This window comes from Pinus tabuliformis, chromosome 1_2 (assembly GCF_031772625.1).
Source record: "Pinus tabuliformis cultivar Carrire ecotype Pingquan chromosome 1_2, CPIR1, whole genome shotgun sequence".
Taxonomy (NCBI): Eukaryota; Viridiplantae; Streptophyta; class Pinopsida; order Pinales; family Pinaceae; genus Pinus; species Pinus tabuliformis.
In genome coordinates this window covers 889961663-889969300 of record NC_142298.1, presented here as the reverse complement: position 1 = coordinate 889969300, position 7638 = coordinate 889961663, and the positions used below count along the sequence as shown (strand labels likewise).

The 7638-nt window shown below is 42.1% G+C and overlaps 1 pseudogene; it reads right to left on the bottom strand.

Moving 5' to 3' along the window:
- Positions 1 to 4237: 4237 nt before the first annotated feature.
- On the bottom strand, positions 4238 to 7337 carry LOC149208803 (pentatricopeptide repeat-containing protein At3g12770 pseudogene; annotated as a pseudogene).
- Between the last annotated feature and the right edge of the window lie 301 nt (positions 7338 to 7638).

Sequence of the window (7638 nt, the reverse complement as noted above, 5' to 3'; positions counted from 1 at the left end):
TCTACAGAAGCGAGGATTTAATGGGCCTTCTAGATGTCCAACTACAATCTTAACTCAGAGACCATCTTGCATCTCCTGGACACCTGCCCATTAGCAGCTCAACTTTGGGAGGGAATTGCACTGTGCAATAGAAGAACGGGCAAACGTGTGGGAGACATTATAAACATCATCAGAAACTAGCCACGACATCCATTCCAAAGCCTTCTTCTCAATTCCCTTTGGAACCTCCTACCGGGCTTTGTCTATTGGATTATCTGGAAGGAGAGAAATAATAGAATCTTCAACAATCTTAGTAAGCCACTTGACACCCTATGGCTACTTCTCAAACAAAACCTGCAAGAAACTCTAGCTCTAAGACACTGGCAAGACTCGGACTTGCCAATTTCACCCCAGGAACGCCTCATCCTGAAAAATTGGAATTTGGACCTCACTTTCTTAGCTCAAGTCAAGACCAGTTCCCCAATCAGTACTGCTTCGCCCCACAATTGGTCTCCTCCTACTTCCCATTCTTACAAACTGAACTTCGACGGGGCTGCTAAGGGCAATCCTGGGCTGGCTGGATATGGTGGTGTTTTCAGAAATGATGTTGGCTCAGCACTACACATATATCATGGTTCAATTAGCAAAGATACCAACAATGCTGCAGAACTTGAAGGCTTATGGAAAGGCATCTGTATAGCAGAAAAGGAAAATTTTTTCCCTCTAGAGGTAGAAGGGGATTCTCAAATCTTAATAGCAGCCGCTACTCGGATTCACTTAGGTACCTCAGCAGCAAAGATTGCTTCGAGCTGGCGGCTTCTAAGCAGATTGGAACAAATTGAAGAATGGCTCAGGACCTCCCGCAGCATTACCTTCAAGCACATTCGGCGTTCGGCCAACAAGGTAGCAGACAGATTGGCTAATCAAGGCGCCAATCAGCAGCTCCTGTTCTTCTCCGGCCCAATACGCGATTCTAATGATGCACAACTCAAACAAGACTGCACTCTTCTGGTGCAACAAGATTTATCTCCCCCGGATGCGGGTGTGTAGTTTGGTGAGCAGTACGAAGGCGGCGTGGAGGGTGGGCACGTGGCTAATCGCCATCGCCATCCGGCCTCGCATGAAGTATGAGTTAATGTCTCCGGCCAACAACTTTAATGCTGCATTAACGCAACTCCTTCCCTCTCTCCAGCATGCTAGTTTATTTGCGATGGCGCTCTGCTCGGTTTTCACTCTTGTTCCTCCCCTGCGCTCATGCCGGTCAAGCGCTGCTGAAGCTCCTCACTCACGAGACAGCCCAGGGTATGGTCTGGCTCTGGATCATGGTGTTGATACTTCTCTGTGTTTTCATGCTTCAAATAGTCCGTTCTGCATCCTCCTCTGTCGCCCCCTCTCTGTCTTTTCCACTGCTGTTTGTTCCGCTTCTCCAACACATTTCAAAATGCCCAGAGTGCGCTCAAGGATGAGCTGCAGAAGAGGTGGCTCCCGGGGCCGCGTCACCCGCCAGCCTTCCTCCACAACCTCGGACCCTTCGTCTGAAGCCTCAGATTTTTGCTTTGACAGATATCCTGTGACAAGGAGTGGTCGTGGCCGGGGACGAGGGCAGCTTCTCACAGAAACGCGCTCTCATCATTCCCAATCTCATACGGCTCGCTTTCGTTTCCCCTGCACACTAAGCTCTTCCTCCTTCATCGTGTCAGTCACTGTTGAGCTGTGTGAGGATACTGTTGGTTCGGGTGCTGTTAATCCAGGGGTTCCTCTGGAGCCGAGGACGGAAGACAAGAATGAAAACTCGCAGATTGCAAATATGCAGAGAAAGGACCCAGGTGACTCTGCTACCTAGGATACAACCAACCAAGCAGGTCCGAGCGCTCCTGCAGGTGGTGGTTCCCCAAGCAAAAAGGGCCATCCTTCTGAGATTGAAGATCCCTACCAATTCGGGTGCCGCATTGTTGAAGAATCGCCTCCAACCTCTCATGAAGATTAAAAAGGACTGTGCCTACTGGTTTTGTTTCGTTGCTGTAAGAAGATGCTCCATCCCTTCTGGGTTTATAGTCATTTCATGTTTTATAGCTCTCAGGATCAGATCTGTTTCCAATTTTGATTTGTCGGTTTCCCCTGCGTGGGCGGCATTCTCTTGTTTTTTGGTCACAGTCTTGGATCAATCTGTTTATTGGTCAGATTCCAGTTCTGAAAGGGTTGCGCTGTACTGAGTATTTGAATGGGTCTAATCAATCTGTCCTGGTCTAGATATACTTCTGGTCAGTCTTCAGTCACAGTGTCTAGATATATCAAGTCTTTAAGCAAGTCATTAGGCAAGTCTTTTTGGTTAGTTTTCAAGCGAGTTTTTGTAAGTATGTTGTTTCTCGAGGCTAGAACTCTCGAGGCCTCTGCCTCTCTGTAATCATATTTTTGTATCAATATAGGAGTAGACAAATTCAGAAATTAAAAAAAAAAAAAAAAAAAACAAACAAACAAACAAAAACAAAAACAAAAACGGTGTTCAGTTTGTCAAAATAATCTAGAAATGACTATTTTTGGGCATTTAAGATTAGCTAATTCTTCTATTATTCTTCAAAAGGAAACGTTATCTACCACACCATTTCTGGACCTTACCATTTTGTTGAATAAATGTCATTCTACCTAAGGTCAACCCCTGTGGCATGCCACTAAGGAAAACCATATTTACCACCCCATTTCTAGACCTTCCCTTTTTGTTGAGTAGATGTCATTCTGCCTAAGGTCAACCCTCTATGTGTTACTAAGTTGGGGGTACACGCTGCCATCTCGCCAATCTTAAAAACATATCTCATTTTCTCATTGTAGGGGGCCAATTTAAATTAATGTAAAATGATGTGATGAGCTCTAGGGAGAGTGAAGCAAAAGATGCAATTTACTAGACCACATTGCATGAATTAGTTATCCATCATAAAACACTAAAATTGTAGTTGGCACGACTGAAAATTTTCCTTCTTTATCCCTCCATTTATGCATTTCTTTCCTCTCGAGTCCAGTTTCACAAAGTTGAATGCAAATATGTTGTAATTTGAGGGATCATCTTAGCTGTTGCACTTGAATTTTATTTAAATACTTATTAAAGATTTCACAAATAAGTTGCATTAGACAATTTTTTTGCGTCTAAAGAACACCCCCTCTAAACATGTGTGCCATTGGTTATTCCGCAGGCTCTTCCCTTAATAACCTCTTGATTGTGCTTCTATGATTAAGGTTATTCTCCAGAACTTCAGACTTCCACCATTTTTTCACAAATTCTTTGTGTGCCAGAATGTTGCCCTGCAGAGGGGGAGAAAGAATGATACAAGGAAAAAATATAAAACGGTGGCCTCATTGACCAAATCATAGCGTTTACACATGTTGACAACCGACCTTTGCTTACAAGATAATGAGCAGTGCCAAGCAACAATTAACAACGTATTAGTGTGAGAATCTCTCTCTTTCCATATATATATATATATATATAAAACACCACAAACCCTAAGCCTCCTAACTTGATTTCAAAGATATCCAGGTACAAGCACACTTGTCATAGGCTTGACCCTAGGTTATCATCCCATAGATCTCTTACACTAAAAATCTGCACACTATGGTAACCAGTTTTTAACTGAAAGAATAAGGTCCAATAATCAACATGCAAATTCCAAAATACATTACTAAATTCTCACCATATATGCTTTAATTTACCAGAAATAATTCTCATTCATAACTAACAAGACAAAATCAGCTTCTAACTCCTAATAAAATCAATAACAAAAGAATGATAATCGACCATACTTACCGTTAGAATTTCATTAATCTAGTGCTTGTTGAAAACCAACAATGTTGTCACACCATTTATGATTCAACCTAGATTTAAATCCACAGCTGTTGTTTCTTGCTGCAGTCTGAATAGATATACAATTATAGGACTGATGTCCTCCTGGAACTGTAGAAGGTCATTAAAGATGAGCCTCGCAGTCAAATACTGATCTCCATGAAAGCAAAAGATCAATAATAAGTGCACGCAAGAGATATCGGTACAGGCACATTAGATTGAGTTGTAGGGCTGTGAAAAACCAGTATCCGTTGCCCACTGCTATGAAATCCTACTATATGTCATTGGGTGGTATTACGTGTTTGATTATCCCGAGTTTCAGACCATAATATAAATAAGGGGATAAATAAATGGCAATAACAGAGAAAATAAAGAATATTTATGATAATTGTTTATAAACTGTAACCATCAAGTGGCAATGGTATCTCACATACTTGTTTGGCTTAATTTAGACACGCATTGTTGTAATGATGCATGTCCTTTCTTTTCTCTTTCATAGCTCCCTGATTGGGTGTATGCATCACCAATAATCACCACAAGAACAAAGTTCATTCTTGAAATGATGAAAACGATTAGTGTCCCTCACAATAATTTCTCGCTTGGTAATTTTGGAAATAAACTTTATTGCGGTGTGGCAATCCCCACAAACACGGAGATTCTTCGTGATCCGAATAGTTGTCTCATTACATGTGTTGATAAGCCCAAATACAATGGCAAGCCTCTCACTGTGGCTGCAAAGGATGCGTTCCTTCTCAGCTTCCTCAAGATCATGCAACACGAAACTGGTATTTGGCACATATCCTGCCAGTTTCATCTGCTCAGTCAAGTTCTCTAGTGTGGCATAAATTTTCTCTATTTGCGGGTGCAATTTGTCTCCTACAACAAATACGTGCACCTTGTTTTGAAATTCAATCCAACTGCATCCAGGGTTCTTCTTTATACCCCTATCTTTCATCATTTTTCTAACCTTTCGTACATCATCCCACCTGCCCTCTGCAGCATAAATATTTGATAGAAGCACATAATTTCCTTCATTTTCAGGCTCTAGATCAAAAAGTCGTTCTGCAACATATTTTCCTAGCTCTACATTACCGTAGTTTCTGCAGGCACCCAACAAGGATCCCCACACACTACGATTAGGTTCAAATGGCATGTTTCGAACAAATTCATAGGCTTCATGCAGCTTCCCAGCACGGCTGAGGAGGTCAACCATGCAGGCAGAGTGCTCCATGTTAGGAGTAATGTGATAAATACGGCTTATTTGATCGAAGCATTGCCAACCTTCCTCCACTAGACCTGCATGGCTACATGCAGATAGAATGCTGGTGAAGGTGATTTCATCTGGTCTCATTCCCAGCTTTTGCATTTGATAAAAGAGGTTGAGTGCTTGCTTGCCATGCCCATGCATACCATAACCTGCAATCATCGCATTCCATGAGACCAAATCCCTTTGAGAAATCTTACTGAACCAGATTTCTGCATCCTCTACACTCCCACATTTGACGTACATGTCTACAAGAGCACTCCCAACAATAGTATTCGCCTCCAGCCCTCTTCTGACTATGTAGTCATGGATTTCTTTGCCATGTTGCAGAGCAGCTAAGTGTGCACAAGCTGAAAGAACACTCACAATAGTGAATGCATCAGGCCGAACAGCTGCGCGTTGCATTTCACCAAAGAACTCTAAGACCTTATTACAGTGTGAATTTTGAGCATATCCCCCAATCATCACATTCCATGCAATGACATCTTTCTTAGACATTTTCTTAAACACTTGGAGAGCATCTTCTACAATCCCACACTTGGCATACAGGTCCATAACAGCACTCACTACAATGACATTCAGTTCAATTCCACTTCTGATAGTGTAAGCATGGATCTCTTTGCCATGTTCCAGAGCCGCCAAATGAGCACACGCCGGAAGAACACTTGAGATGCTGAGCGAACTCGGCTTCTGACCAACCTGCTGCATTCTTCTAAACAGCTTCAATGCTTCATTACAATATCCATTCTGTGCATACCCCGCAATCATAGCATTCCATGAAGCAACATCTCTCTGGGGTATTCTCTCAAACAGATGGAGTGCATCTTCTATGCTTCCACATTTTGCATACATGCTAACAAGACCATTCCTCACAAGCCCATCTGCCTCAAATCCATTCCTAATCACACAGCCATGGACCTCTTTTCCCAGCCGAAGGCTTTCCTTCTGCGCACACGCAGGAAGAAAACCCACCATCGTCGTCGAATTGGGTTTCACCCCTTCCATTACCATTCTCCGAAGAAGCCCAGCAGCATCCCCAAATAGATGATTATTCACATATCCTGATATCATCCCATTCCAGGACACCACATCCCTTTGATACATTTTGTCAAACACATCGCGTGCATCCTCCAAATTCCCACATTTCGAATACATGGCAGCAAGTGCATTTCCCACATAAACATCCGATTCCAATCCGCATCTCACAACATCTTCATGAACATCCTTTCCCTCTTCCAAATTCTCCAAGCTCGTGCACGCCTTGAGAACATTCACAAACGTAAAACTATCGGGTAAAACACCCGCGCGCCGCATTTGGCAATAAAGCACAAGAACCTCCTCATTATTTCCCTGTGCAGCATATCCTCTGATCATCGCATTCCATGAAAATACATTCGGATTCCTTATTCCATCAAAAACCAACCGAGCCTCCGCTAAGCTCCCACACTTACCATACATGGTGACAACGTTTGTTTCTAAGAAAACATTCTGATTAGCTACATTTCTGATAATGTGGGTATGCACTTGCCTACCTTCTGCCAGCGTTTTCTCGTCTCCGCAGGCCTGTAATAGACAAGCATAGGTTGAGGACTCGACCTGAATGTTTTGCCGGTCCATGGCGTGTAAAATGCCAAGCGCTTCCGTCACTTGTCCATTTCTGCAGAGTTCGGAGATGTGGTTGATCTGATGAAATTGGGAATTCAATGGCTTTGTGCGATCTTGTTGTTTGAATGGCAGTGCTGAGCTGCAGATGAATTGATTTCGGTTGGATTTCAGAGGTGCAAGTGTTTTCTGGTTCACTAGATTCGGTAATTTTTGTGAGAATGCCAGAGCTTCCCTTGGGACATTGAAGGAATAGAGTGGATTACAGTGAAAGAAATGCATCAGGCGGTCTGTCAGTTTCATTTACGGGTGAGCTTGCAGGCCACATGAGAGTTTTAAGAAGGAATGCAAAATCTCTGAGAGCTGAACTCTAATTCAAATCCGAATATTTTCACTGGATTTCGGCGAAAAAATATTCCTTGGTATGGAATTGTTGAGATGATGTTCTGATACTTGGAATGGAGTTGAAGATTTTGGTGAAGCTGTAGATTTGAAGGGTTGAAATAGCCATCCTTATTCAATTTGTTCGGGAATATTTGAACAGGAGTGACCAGAGTTGAAATGGCCATCCTTAATTTTTTCGGGAATATTTGGACAAAGTGAGGTCAAGAAAAACCTAGGCCGCACTACTCTCGTTCTCCCTGCTCTTCTTGGAATCGAGTTAAGTTCAACGGGTTGAGAGTGCATAAATTTGAAAAAAATTATTGTGATTATTGCGAAAAGATTTCTCAATAATCAATATATTGTTAAAAAGTTGAAGAGGAAGAGGAAGAGGAAGAGGAAGAATTTAAAGTAATGTTAACGGGTAAAGGGGAGTGTTACAGCAAAAATAGGACAATTAAGCTAATAATCTAAGGTAAATACTTTGTATGAATCTACCAAAGGGATAAAGGAAAAGATATAAAAAAAGTTTTACTTACTTTTTCATTTGTAATTTTTATTTCTATTTCTATTGTAATTT